The sequence below is a fragment of the Eptesicus fuscus genome, chromosome 2 (assembly GCF_027574615.1).
Source record: "Eptesicus fuscus isolate TK198812 chromosome 2, DD_ASM_mEF_20220401, whole genome shotgun sequence".
Classification (NCBI taxonomy): Eukaryota; Metazoa; Chordata; class Mammalia; order Chiroptera; family Vespertilionidae; genus Eptesicus; species Eptesicus fuscus.
The window spans coordinates 94,911,195-94,924,575 of record NC_072474.1 but is presented as its reverse complement, the minus strand read 5'-3'; the positions used below and the strand labels follow the sequence as shown (position 1 = coordinate 94,924,575).

At 43.8% G+C, this 13,381-nt stretch overlaps 1 protein-coding gene across 1 annotated transcript in view; it reads left to right on the top strand.

Moving 5' to 3' along the window:
* The window catches only part of C2H4orf19 (chromosome 2 C4orf19 homolog), a 72,158-nt gene that overhangs the window by 47,430 nt on the left and 11,347 nt on the right, over positions 1-13,381 (top strand). The window lies entirely within an intron of this gene.

The following is a 13,381-nucleotide window of genomic DNA, read 5'->3' as shown; positions in this document are numbered from 1 at the left end:
GAAAAACTCAAAACATCCTGTGAAAATTAATTTGTCCAAATAAAATGAAAGTGTTGTTTAATCTTTATTTGTGAACCGTATTACACATCGCTTATTTATAATAATAAACATTTTTGTTTCTGTAGAACCAGTTGGTAAACATTTGCTACCACACCACTGGCTGTGAGGTTTGGTCTGCAAACTTTTCACAGGCCAGAACCGCAGAGTCAAATTCATGCCTTCCCCCAAACATTGGCACCCTTTGGATATAGTTGAAATCGGAACATAGCTCTTTATTCGTAATTAAAAAAAAAAAAAAAGAAGAGTTAAAAAGTATGTCAACTTCTGGTGTTGAATTTTCTGCATTAGTCCGCCAGCAAGATTGAATACTGCCAAGAAGTCTTCAAACTACCCAGAAGCAGGTTACAGATAAGTTTCTCCTGAAATGTCATGCATTTTGTTGCTATATGTTCATGTACCCCTTTTTCTAAACAAGATTATAGGCTCCATTTCCACCTATCTCTGGTTTAAGCAGTAGGATCCCCCCTCCCCTCAGAACGTAAGTTAATACATCAGGTATATCAAGGTAAGAAAACATTAAGGATTGAAAAATTGGGAATTCAAACCTGTCTTGTATTTATTTAGTTGAGTGAATTAAAGGTAGGGTAAGAGCATATCAATTTCTGGTTTTGTTTTGCTTCTAACCTGTACCACTCTCTAGAAACACTGTGATCTGTGGATTGTCATGCATGTTTTTATATGCTTACTTACTTCTCCCTTAATTGGTTTCGGGCTGTTTCTACAACACTGTGTTTTCATATTACATTCCACACTGTGGAAGGTAGGGCTGTTTTGTTGATTTTAGCTTAAGAATTAGCAAACTTTCTGTGACCAAATTTTTTACTTTCTCTGAGCAAACTTGAATACACAAAATATTGAGAACTGCCCTCCTTTCCATCATGCTCCAATGGTTATCTAATATTTATTAATGGGGGAAATGAATGAGTGAATGAATGAATGAATGAATGAATGAAAGAAAAACACCTAGAGAACTTTCCGATATTTTCTGGAAAAGTGCTGATGTAGAATTAGGGATGGTTGAGTGGAAGGGATGAAAATAATAACTGGGCAAGTTATTTTTGACTCAGGTTTGAACAGTCATCTGATGGAGACAGATCATATCTGCAGAGTTCTTGGCTCCCTTAGAACAGCAGATGGATTGCCAAGGAATGGTGGGAATCACGGTACACATGTTCCTGGTGATTAGGCAGAACTTTTTTTTTTTCTGGTTTTGATATTAAGCATGTGTCAGGTTCTCTACTTCCTTGAGATGTCTGTTTTTACCTAATTTTTCAGAAATGATCTGAAAGGAAACCCTGATGAAGTTTTTGGTCTCTTGGGATTTTGTTGTTGCTTAGAGGGGAGCAATGTGGGTTAGAACACAGTAGGTCCTCGGGTTACGTCGGAGATCCGTTCCTACGGCGCATGCGACGTAACGCTATTTTCGCCGTCAGTTGGAACCCACCTACATAAGCACCTATGTCACTCACATGGAGCACGTACACAGCAGTAATGATGTGAAACAGTAAGAAAAATTTAAAAGAAAAAGGTAACAATCCCTGACCTTTACTTGTGGTAAATAAATAATAAAAAACATAAAGCACATATGTACATACGTCGAAATGATGGAACTTTTTTTTTTTTTTAATAAATAAATGGGAGATGGCAACGTAACCACGAAATGACGTCGGTCGAGTCCTACGTAACCCGAGGACTGTCTGTAATGTCTTGTTAGGGCCTTCCCACACCCAAATGCTGTGTCTTCATTCATAGCAGTTTAATAGCCATTTATTTGTTCTCTCTCTCTCTCTCTCTCTTCTCTCTCTCTCTCTCTCTCTTTCTTTCTCCCCTAAAACTGATAGGTTAACCAGGGTGTCAAAACACCTTACAAATCTCACTGTAGACAGAATAATTTAGCCAGGGACAATGTAGTTGAGGTGCTCCAGTCCCTCCTGTTAATGCATGTGGTCTCAGTCTCTCGTGGCGGAGAGGGGTGGGTTCCTGGCAGCAGGGGCCTTGCCCGCCTGCATGACAAGGGGCAGGCCCAGAGCTGGAGGACCGGGGGCATCCTGATAGAGCTGCGGTGATTGATTACTTACATGCCAATACAAGGTATGGAGTCCATGAGATATCAGCTCTGAGGGTTCTTAAGATAGACATACATAAGGAATCACAAATAATGGAGTCTCTACAAAGGGCATGTGAGAGTAGACCCCATCAAGAATTTCCCTCAAACTAACTGCACAGAAGTCTGTCCCTAATATTTCCTTCTGCGTGATACTTGTGAACACGCAACCGCAGTATGAGATCGAGGTCTCTCAGAGGTTGACAGATGCTTGCATTACCTTTTTGTTGTTGTTCTCCTCTCAGTATATTAAAGTACTAAAATAATGACACAACGGAGTTATCAAAATGGAAGAATATTTTAAATGCTTCCACGTGCACATTGCAATGCTGCATCCGAGCATGAAGGTGACAGAATGTTCCTGTTTTTGAGATAAAGTGTTGGTTCACAGGAAACGTGGGTGATTTATTATGAGAAAAAATGGGGCTGACGTTCAAAGCTCTGTGTGGGGAACGTTGCCTTTTTTCAATCCTGTCAGTATAGCCCTGGGCATGTATTTGGAGATAGTTGTCAAGAGTCTACCTTTGAGGCCCTACGTGAATGGGAAGCCCGGGCTAAGTGACCTCCTGTAGCCCATGCTCTCGAATTCCCTGCCGCCCCAGCAGAGAGTGACCTAAGCCTGTCATGCTGAAGACTTCACGGTGTACGTGAGAAAGCTTGAGCTCCGAATCCTCGCTCCCCCTTTTACTCGTTGTATAACCGTACATGAGGTAGTTAGGTTTGCTATTCATAAAACGGGGCTAATCATGCTTATTTCACACAGTTGCTGGGAAGTTAGGAAATAGTGAGTGTCAAGTATCATCATATAGTGGATATTCAAGTATCAGATACCATCACCACCCACACAGACACACACGCTCACACTCACACTCATACACACACACACACACACACTCACACGCATGCATCAGAGCTAGAGCCCCAAGTTCTGGTTTTGAAAATCTGTTGAGTTGTAACTAACTACACGGCCGACCTGGGCCCAGCCCAGTTCACCTCAATGAGGTCCCCTGTGCAACCTCTACCCCCCTCACCCCACCCCCACCTGCCCTTGGGAATGAAGATAGTTTGCACATCCGAGCGGAATCCCTCACGCGGCACATGTGAGAACATTGGACAGAATGAGGACTTCCTAACAGGACGGGCGATACCCAAAGGGCAATGGAGCACCTACAGTCTACCTGACCTGACGGAGGTCAGCCCTGGTTCCCGGGCCCTGCCGCTAGGAGAGACACACCTGGCTGAGAGCTGACCGCACTAGGAGTTGAGAGTTTGAGTGCGATTCCTTGTGGTCCCTTGTGCCGGGTCGCTGACTGCTTGGGAAGGAGGGCTCCTGCCCGATAGGCTTTCCTGGCTCTTTTCCCTGGAGTTCTGAGACTGAACAGCAGTGATGCTTTGTGGGCCCCGCATTTCCTGGTTTGTGATGAAGGAACAGCCTCCTGGCTGCTCTCTAACTGCGGGCCCCACAGGTCACCTGTTCCTCATGGCAGAAGAAAAGGAAAATCATCACACACATTACAGTCACATGATGTTTACAGCCAGCAACGTAGACTTTGAACTTGGAAGGTGCAAGGAGGGTGACTGTACCAAACATGGGAAGCTATGGCGGGAGGGGGGGGGGGGTTGGGTCACTGGCAGAGGGTCACCCCGGGAATAATTTGCCGTCGCTTAAGCCAGTCATTGCAGACGCTTTGTATTGTCATGGGAAAGGCTGGAGACGTACTGTTAGGCGGAAAGAGGCAGGATGTGAAGTTGTTTATATATTGTGTGAAACTGGTAAGTGGATGGACAAACTGAAACAAATCCTGGGAAACACTTGAACCCCTAGCACGAGGTCAGGTTGCTATGGTTAGGGCTGACCTTTTTCCCCTTTCCCCACACTTCGTGTGCTTATATGTTTACTAGCTTTCCCGTTGCAGGAAAAATCCTGCAATAGGATTTCCTGCTGTACTCTACCCCACCTCCGTTCCTCCCTTGTTCACCTGCCTCACCTTCTCCTCCAGCCCGCCCGCGTTTCCCTTTGCCCCCGGCCCCGCCTCCGCTCCGCCATTGTTGCCCGCCCCGCCTTCTCCTCCAGCCCGCCCGTGTTTCCCTTCGGCCCCGGCCCCGCCTCCGCCCTGCCCTTGTCCCCCGCCCCGCCTTCTCCTCCAGCCCGCCCGCGTTTCCCTTCGCCCCCGGCCCCGCCTCTGCCCCGCCCTTATCCTCCCCCCCCCCCCAGCTTGCTTGCTTCTTGGAAGCTTTACTCCCTTCTGCAGCTCTTGGCTTCTTTGGACGCTGTCTTGATATGCAAATTAGCCGCCATCTTTGTTGGGGCGATTTGCATACTCGTCCTGATTGGTTGGTGGGCGTGGCTTAGGTGTAGCGAAGGTGCGGTCAATTTGCATATTTGTCTATTATTAGATTAGATATGCATATATGTGTGTGATTACATGTGTTTTTATACATGTATATTCTATATAAATATATGCACACAAATATACGTGTTATCTTTAATGAGAAAAGATTTCACGTTAAACATTGGGAAAAGATTGGAGATATTTGTGAGCAGGGCAGATGCACGAGAGAGAGAGGTTTCATATTTTAAAAGAAGACTGAAGACTTAGGCATACACTAAGGACTACACTTTAAAGTCCATCAGAAGACGAGTGGATTTTACACTCTATACTGCAGATTTCTGTGCTTTACTGCAGGAACAAGGGTCTTTTTTTCTCTGTGGCGACTCTAGATATAAATCACGGCTTTGTTTTCCTTGGTTTAAGTGACATTCCTCTTTGATCACTCCTTCACACAAGGAAAAGATATTTCCTCGTGCGAAGTAGTGGTTAACTTCTCACAACCTCGGACAACAAAGGGGCCCCTGTGCGAGCCGCAGGAATTCCTCCTGGAGTACAGGGAAGGCCCCCAGCTGAACCGTATCCAAGGAAGATGTTGCGAGGCTTGCAAAGCTTGTTGGGAGAAAGGAGCCCAGCTGGGGACCTTTTCTTTCTATTCAGAGACTGGCCCTGCCTGGGGTGGGGGTGGGAGGGGACCCATAAAAGAAAAACCCGAAAACACGCCTGAATACATTTACAAATTACAAGGGAAAGTTAATGCTTGCAAGCAGTGTTGGTGCCAAGTCGGGCTTATCATATTTAGAACTTAACTCCACTTGGAAAGAAACTTTGTTTTTCTTCCCAGGGAAGTTAAAGACGGGAACAGAGATGGACTGGCCACTGTGTGGTAAAAACACCCAGCAAATCCCTGTCTGAGGATAAGCCAGGGCTTGGGGGCGGGCTTAAAGTCCCCTCGGCTGCTACTCGTCACCCAGCAGTGAGTCCATGTGACATGTGCCACCAGTTATTATTATGAACTAGGAACCTCATCAAGTGGGGCCCGTAGCTTGGCATGCACGGCCCCTCCCCATGTAACCCAGCCCATCCCTGTGGTTTATGTCCCACCCTGCCTTCTTTCCCACCACCCACAAACCCTCCCCTCCATGGCCTTCCTGGCATCCTTTGGCTCCCCCTTAGACACTGGGAGGGTTTCTAGAATGACATCCCATACCTGCTAGTGGGTCTGGCATGTCCTTGGCCCTCCAGTAAATGCCACTGCCCCTCCCCCTTCATCCTTTTCCCTTCTTTGCACAGAAATTCCCCTCCTGTGATAGGTCCTTACGTTCCTGGTCCCTGATGGCTCCTTTAAGAAAACAGAGGTGTGATGAGAAGGAATGAGAGGCGAGGAGAGCCAGCTCTCACCATCGAGGGGCCCCTCTTCACCAGCCTATTTCTTTTTTCTTTTTTAAATTTTTTTTAATTTCAGAGAGAGGGAGAGAAAGAGAGAGCGATAGAAACATCAATGATGAGAGAGAATCATCATCTATCTGCTGCCTCCTGCACACTCCCCACTGGGAATCCAGCCTGCAACAGGACAAGTGCCCTGACCGGAATCCAACTGTGACTTCCTGGTTCATAGGTCAACACTCAACCTGAGCCACACCGCTGGGCAACCAGCCACACTATTTCTTTCCTTTTTTTCTTTTTTTTTTTAATTAATATATTTTTATTGATTTTTACAGAGAGGAAGGGAGAGGGATAGAGAGTTAAAAACATCAGAGAGAAACATCGATCAGCTGCCTCCTGCACATCTCCTACTGAGGATGTGCCCGAAACCAAGGTACATGCCCTTGACCGGAATCGAACCGGGGACCCCTCAGTTCGCAGGCTGACGCTCTATCCCCTGAGCCAAACCGGTCAGGGCCAGCCACACTATTTCTTGAAAGTTGGAGATTAAGAACAATGAGAAGACTGGCAGCTGCCATTTGGTGCTTCTGTCACCTGCTTATCCTGATCCATGCATTACCTGTACACTTCACATCTAAAAAATACTAAGGCCCAGAGAGGTTGAGAGATTTGCTCATGGCCACACAGCCAATAAGTAGTGGGGCTAACATTCAAACTCAGGTACTTCTGAGTTCTCCAGGTCTCATCCTCATCCCCTTTCCACTCTGCAAAGCTGCTTTCTCAGACTTCTGGTCACCAGCAGCATTTGCCCCCAACATCTGTGGGTGGCCAAACAGTCTCAGGAGATGTGAGAAATCCCCTTCCTAGCTCCAGATGGCCCACTTGAAAACTAAATTTCTAGCAGAGTGAAAATTCCATTCCTTGGGCAGATAACTTAGCCGGTTAAATATCAAGCTCTGTAAGTCTCTGTTTACTAATAGATCCATGGAATGTGACCCCCCTCAGGCCTTTACTGTACTTGAATATGCTACAAAAACACTATATCCTCATTTCAAAACCTCTGTTGGGGGGCTGGGTGAAAAAGGGGCAGGGATTACGAAGCATAAATTGGCAGTCACAAAACAGTCATGGGGATGTGAAGTGCAGCGTAGGGAACATCATCATATTGTAAGAACTGTGTACTGTGCCAGGGGGTACTTGAAATATTGGGGAGACATTTTGTAAAATATATGATTGCTGTACACCTGAAACTAGCACAAAATGATATTGAGTGTAAACTGTAATTGAAAAATAAAAATTTAATTTTTTTTTTTTTAAAGAACCTCTAGACCAGCACCATCCAATAGAACTTTCTGTATAAGGAAAATGCTCTAGGTCTACACCAGTGGTTCCCAACGTGGGGCACACGCCCCACAGGGGGGCAAATTTGGTTTTTAAGTGGGGGGGGGCAATTTGAGAATGAGTTATTAACAGTGAATTTTTTTTGCATTTCTTATGGTTCTAGGGGCCTCACATACAGTATATAAACATATATTGTGACATATTTATGCATTTCAGTTCTCTATTACATGTTTTAAAACTATTTGTTATTTTTCCATTATCACTTTGTATTATTTTTTTAACAATTTCTTAGTGATTTCTTCCTCAGTGCTTCAACTATCCTTTCGTTCTTTTATTTTTCTCTTTCATGGATGCCATGTTCGTTGGAAGCTTGTTTAGACCAAGTGCATGGCCTTTAGGGCTTCCTCCACATGAATAGGAGTTCACTTTTTGAATAATAAGAATTATATATGTCACGGGCGGTGGGGGGCATCAGGATTTTAGAGATGCTCAGGTGGAGCATGGCCAAAAAAAAAAAGATTGGGAACCACCGGTCTACACTGTCCACTAAGGTAGCCACTAGCCACATGTGGCTTGGGGGCATTTGAAATGCAGCTGGCTGGTGTGTCCAAGGAACTGAACTTTTACTGTCTTTACTTTTAAGTAATTTAAATTAAAAGAGCCACATGTGGCTCGTTGGCTGGCAGTTCACATATTGGACTGCGCAGCCTTAGAGGACTCTGGAAGGTGGATTGCAGGTGCCCACATTTTTATAATACTTTGCCTATGAACTCACTTATATCCCTGGATCATAATTGTTTGTTTTATGTTTTGGCTGCCTCACTGGGTTGTAAACTTCAGGTCTTACTCATCCCGCTATGATCTTTTATGAGCACCTGGCCCGGCCCACAGTGCTGCAAGTTGAATAATTAATGTAGGTTAAAGGGATGTGAGTTGGCATTTTCACTAGCATTATTGTCCTGGCTTTCTGTCATCTAGTTTACCCTTCCTCGGGGCATTGCTGTTATGACTGGCTTGATTCCCAAATCTTCAAATGAAGCTCCGGCTGATCACTTTTCTCAAAGGAGATCACTTTTTAGCTGATTATTTTGGTTATTTGCCTCTAAATATTATTTCTCTAAGTCAGCAATTTTCAACCTTTTTCATCTCATGGCACACATAAACTAATTACTAAAATTCTGTGGCACACCAAAAAAATGTATTTTTTGCTGATCCCCCCCTAAACAAAGTATAATTTTTATTCATTCACACCAGAAGGCTATTGTGTTGGCTGTTGTCATTTTTTTATTTGACAACCTAAGGGAAACGAGGTCAGTACCCTTGATTAAATAGTCAACTATTGCATGTTGTAAAAGTTCTTGCAGCGCACTGGTTGAGAATTGCTGCTCTGAATGAATGGTGGTGCAGGGGATAGAAAACTGCCCAGTACCTTCTTACCTTCCCCAACTGAACGAGCTGCCCTCTCCCTGTGCACAATGCTGGCATTCTGAGATCTCTGGTCACCATCATCCTGGGGACACTTTGGTCTCCTGTGTATAGTGCTCAATTTCCTATTTCTTGCCCTCTCCTCCTGAATTCTCTCTTCATTTGCTTGTTACATCGTCCAATAGCCTCCTTCCCAGGAGGGAAGATATATGGATGGATGTTTTATATATATGAAAATATATTTAACCTACCATCTCACTTAATTGGTAGTTTGGCCAGGTTTAGATTGATGTGTGTGTGTGTGTGTGTGTGTGTGTGTGGTGGGAGTGTGTGTGTGTGTGTGTGTGTGTGTGTGTGGGTGTGTGTTTAATAAGTTTGAAACCATGCTAATCCTCAGTTCTGTGTTCGTATATGATCTGGGGTTTTTGTTTTTTTGTTTTGTTTTGTTTTGTTTTCTGGAAGCCTGTAAGATCTTTACTTTTCTCTGGGAATAACAAATGGCCCTTTTTTCCATTTGTTCAGTGTTCTGTATACTTACAACTGAAATATCACAATGTTGTATCTTGGCTTGAGTCTATTTTTATCCACTGTGTTGGTCAGTTGGTAAGTGCTTTCATCTAGAAACTCGTGTCCTTCAGTTATGAGGATGTTTCTTATAATATTTTGTTGAACAAAATTTTCCCCACCCTTTGTTTGCTCTCTCTTTAGAGAACTCCAATTATATGGATATTAGCTTTCCCGTTGCAGGAAAATTCCTGCAATGGGATTTCCTGCTGCACTCTACCCCGCCTCCGTTCCTCCCTTGCCGCCCGCCTCGCCTTCTCCTCCAGCCCGCCCACGTTTCCCTTCGCCCCGGCCCCGCCTCCACTCCGCCTTTATCACCCGCCTCACCTTCTCCTCCAGCCCACCTTCGTTTCCCTTCGCCCACGGCCCTGACTTCGCTCCTCCCTTCTCCTCCCCCCGCCCCCCTGGCTTGCTTGCTTCTTCGAAGCTTTACTCCCCTTTGCAGCTCTTGGCTTCTTTCGACACTGTCTTGATATGCAAATCAGCCGCCATCTTTGTTGGGGCAATTTGCATACTCATCCTGATTGGTTGGTGGGTGTGGCTTGGCTGGTGGGCGTGGCTTAGGTGTAGCGAAGGTGCGGTCAATTTGCATATTTGTCTATTATTAGATTAGATTGGACCTCCTGGATGGTCCTCTAATATTTTTATTTTTTCTATTTCTTTATCTCTTTTGCTACTTTATGTGAGATTTCTTCACCTTTTTCTTCTGGATTCTGGATTTAAAAGTTCATTTTTGCTGTTTTGTTTTAATTTCCAAGAGCTTTTTTGTTGCTGTTCTCTGATTTCTCTTAATAGCCTTTGGTTCTTTTGGGTTTTTGTTCTTTTTTTTTGTAAGAGAACGTTTATTTGATAAATCATAGAGTATAAAAAGTAATTCCTAAAAGAAATGGGCTTAGGAAACAAGTTATCGAGATACAGGAAAGGCCTATAGAGCTTGGGAGTGAGGAAGCTAATGGTAGCGTGCCTGGGACAGAGAACACACTGGTTCCCCTGTCCTAAGGGTTTTAAGGGTGGAAATTTTTAGGGGACGCCCCAGGGGGAAGCTCTCAATAGGCTATTCAACCGTTTTTTATTCTTTTTGGATGCAAGTAAGATGATGAAAATTATTATTGTCAATTGTTTTGTTTTCTTATCCCTCCTCTTTGTTTCCAGAGGTTTTCTTGTTGATTGGTTGGTTGGTTTCAATCTCTGTCTCTCCTGTGAGAGACTTTCCTCAGATGTCTGGAGAGGGTAGGAGGGCGGCTGCCAGCAATCCCAGAATGAAGGGGCAGGGAGCAGGTGAGGGTCTCAGCATTTCATATTTACACACTTAACTATTTGGTTTGGGGTTCAGTACCCCTGCCCTTTGCTGTGTGTTCCCTACTGTGTTCCAGGTCCAGAAACCCTGTTTTACCCTTTCCAGATGCTATACTCATATTCTTTAGTTGAGATGGAGAGTGGAAAGCACCTGAAATCCAAGTGCAGGAAAGGATTTAGGAACCAACTGCTTGCTTGCTTTCTTCTCCCTCCCTCCCTCCCTTCCTTCCTTCCTTCCTTCCTTCCTTCCTTTCTTTTTTAATATATTTTTATTGATTTCAGAGAGGAAGGGAGAGGAAGAGAGAAATAGAAAAATCAATGATGAGAGAGAAGATTGATTGGCTGCCTCCTGCATGGGGATTGAGCCTGTGCCCTTGACTAGAATCGAACCTGGGTGGGACCCTTCAGTCCACAGTCTGACGCTCTGTCCACTGAGCCAAACCATCCAGGGCCCAACTGTTTCTTAAAACACCTTCCAAAGTGTCCTGGTTTTAGCCCTTCCCTCATTCCCACCTTCATGATGCCTTTAAAGATTCTACGGTCTATTATTCAGCTAGTCCTTGGTTATCTACATTGCTGATTTACTAGATCAGTTACTGCACATTCATGGGCCATATTTATATATATGTGTGTGTGTATGTGCATATATATATATATATTTCAGAGAGGAAGGGAGAGGGAGAGAGAGATAAAAACATCAATGATGAGAGAGAATCATTGATTGGCTGCCTCCTGCACGCCCCCTACTGGGGATCGAGCCCGAAACCTGGGCATGTGCCTTTGACCGGAATCGAACCCGGGACCCTTCAGTCCACAAGCCAACACTCTATCCACTGAGCCAAACTGGCGAGGGCACATTCATGGACTTTCTGTTTTATCTCCTCTTTTGCTCTCTCTATAAGTTTATGCCCATTTTTTTTAATGGAAGGTGGCTGGATACATTTGTTCTGCCACTCTGCTCCCCATACATCACGTCAATTCAGTAAGCTAAATGCTGAATTTAGGATCTCTCCAATACTGCACATGGTTCTCCTTCCAGCTTCCTGTTTATGGAACCACCATTCTTCCTGTCTGTCTGCCTCCAAAAATAAGAATATTTTAATATTCCTTCTTTTGTAACACAGATCCCTGCTTTCATGGATTTCTGGCATTTTTCCTCTTACAATTCAGTACATAGCAAAAATCCTACTTTGTATTCCTTTTTGAAGAAATAAAGATAATGAGATGCAATCATTGGAATCAAGGAACTTCCAGTGTAGTGTAAGGGGCAGGGGGAGGTAGAAATTACTAAGAGATGATGAGGACTATGATGATGATGATAACGTCGATGATGAAGATAACAAAAAAAAATCATAGCTAACCCTGTTGAAATTATGGTTTGTGCTAACCACTGTGCTAGATCCTCTACTGTTCTTTCATTTAATCCTAACTCCTCTCTGAAAAAGGTACTTTTAATTGTCATTTTACACATAAGGAAATAGGCACTGCGGCAACAAATTTTTTTCAGGGCCTTATATATAACACATACATAAACCAATGTGCTAAGAGAAACCAGGGACAGTAGAAAGTAATGTTTAACTTGAAAATCAATGAAAGCTTGAAAAAGTAGATTTCCAAATTTGTTTTTTCCTCTGGATTCCCTTAGATGGGACCACACACCAGGCTCTTTCATCTCTTCACTTAATTCAAAGTGTTAACCTTAGCAAGTCTCTCTGTACCTAACCCTTTTCGTGTTCCCTGATGACCACTAGCAGGTGAGGCTTTCAAATATATTGCCATCATGCTGTCATTCATTGCTCAACAACCTACTCTGTTTACCCATCATGTCATGTTTGGTCTTCTGGCCTGTTTTCAAAAGCCTCAGTAAGCTGGTCACGTATGCCAAATCCATCCCCCATATCCGCAACATGGGTCCCCTCCATTGTCTTTTTACACAAGTTGTATTCTTTGCTACCCTTTTGCTTTTTAAAATTTATTTTTTATTGATTTTTAGAGAGAGGGGGAGGGAAAGGGAGAAAGAGAGGGAGAGAAACATCAATGTGAGAGAAGACATTGATCGGTTGGCCTCCTGTATGCTGCTGAACTAGGGATGGAACCCAAAATCTGAATCAAATTAGTGACCTTTTAGTGCACAGGATGGTGCTCAACCAACTGAGCCACACCAGCCAGAGCACTACTCTTTTGCTTTTACTAAAACTTTCCTCTTGGCCTAACAATTTCTCATGGCCCCATTTCTCCATAAACTCTTTCTTGGCAGCCCAATCCCACTGGGATTTCTTTTTCTCCCAAGCTCCCATGATGCTTAGCACTGATTAGCTGTACCAGTCATTGGGTCCTCAACATGTACAACCCAATGTAATGTTAATGCTAGCTTGTCCAACAAATTAGTCATGCACCTAAGGCACTGGCAAAGCAAGTATGCCAAAAATACTTTCTTTTGAAATAATTTATTATTTCAAAAAATCATCCTAGGAAAAAAATAGAATTTCTTTGAAGTGTCTTTTTTTTATAGTTGTTTTTATTTTGAAACATGATCTTTACTATGCTTAGCGCTTGTAAAATTCTTACTCTGTCTCAGAACCTGCTAGCGGTTCTCAACCTGTGGGTCACGACCCACAGGTTGAGAACCACTCCTGTAGAGCCTAAGACCATCGGAAAACACAGATATTTACATTACGATTCATTAACAGTAGCAAAATTACAGTTATGAAGTAGCAACGAAAATAATTTTACGGTTGGGGGTCACCACAACATGAGGAACTGTATTAAAGGGTCGCGGCATTAGAAAGGTTGAGAACCACTGCTATAGATAGTGAATTATTCTAATAATTGATAAATTGGTAAAAGTCTACACATTTGCTTTACTTTCAAATTC